This window comes from Solanum tuberosum, unplaced genomic scaffold (genome assembly GCF_000226075.1).
Source record: "Solanum tuberosum cultivar DM 1-3 516 R44 unplaced genomic scaffold, SolTub_3.0 scf00364, whole genome shotgun sequence".
Classification (NCBI taxonomy): domain Eukaryota; kingdom Viridiplantae; phylum Streptophyta; class Magnoliopsida; order Solanales; family Solanaceae; genus Solanum; species Solanum tuberosum.
This window is the reverse complement of record NW_006239291.1, coordinates 489215-490453: the sequence shown is the minus strand read 5'-3', so window position 1 is coordinate 490453 and position 1239 is coordinate 489215.

Here is a 1239-nt window from a genome sequence, read left to right as displayed (position 1 = left end):
AAAATTCAATGCAACTAGTCAACTATTCTTTGAAAGTTGGAAAATAATATTAATTAGTTTTTGCATTTATATTTAGAGTTTAAATAAAAATTAGATTTATGCAATCCATATTGTTGACACTCAATTTTGACCGACTTATATCTCATTTTGGTAACTATTAGGTTAAATAAATATTTTAAAATTAATTTCCTTTATTTATATATGTAAACTATTATATAATTTTTGTCTAAATTATTAGTACTATAACACCTCGCTATTTGAAAGAACTAGCAAGAGCTAGAATTAGAAATGGTCATCTTTTTGGAAAGAATGAAAATCTGGAAAATTGGTTAAGTTATGTTTAATTTGAGTTTTTGGTCAACTTCAAACAATCATAACTCCTATCTCATTCTGATTTAGGTGAGCTACAATATACCGTAGGAAATATCTTTGGATTATCTTTCCAACGCCGCCGAGTTTGCTCAATTCCGAGTTTGTATGAGGGAGATATGTCCATTTGAAGTTGGGTTGTCTAGATAAGGAAAGTCAAAACCGGATTTTAGAAGGGCATTATGGTATTTTCCATACCCAATTAAACAATTTGGTTTTTGGTAATTAAGAAGGGGGTCTAAACTGATTGGAGTCAGTTTACTCTTTTGAAATTTGAGGTAGGGTTTTGAGAGAAGAGAAAAGAAGAGTAGAAAAAGGAGAAGAAACAAGGAATCGTCAAGTTCTTGAGCTAAGATTATGGATTTCGTCAAGGGGTGGCCAAGGATTCAATCCTACGAGGTATGTGAGATCACATAGCGTTGGGTTATTTCACCCACGCACCAATCATAATTCAATTCAGCGTAATTGAGTTCTTGGAAGAAAAGATTATTAGATCTGAATGATATTTGTTTTAAGTTCTTGTGGGTTCTTGTTGTTGGAATTGTTGAGAAGTTTCTTGAGTTTGATTCATGAAATTAGGTGTGATTTTGAGTAGATTCTTACATATATTGGTGATATAGTCGAATCTAAGTATTTGGGAAAAGAACCAATCGAATCTAGAAGGTTTAGAGTTGAAAAACGAGCAAGAAAATTCGTCAAAAACATGGGGAGGAGGGCTGGGGCACCGCGCCTCTCAGAGCGCCCCAAAGGGACTTCTCAAGTTTGGGCCCTGGGGCGCCGCGCCAGCCAGAGCGCCCCAACCCAGCTTCTGAAATTCACCCTCTGGCGCCCCGCGCCACTCAAAGCGCCAGGGGCGCGAGGTCTTCCACC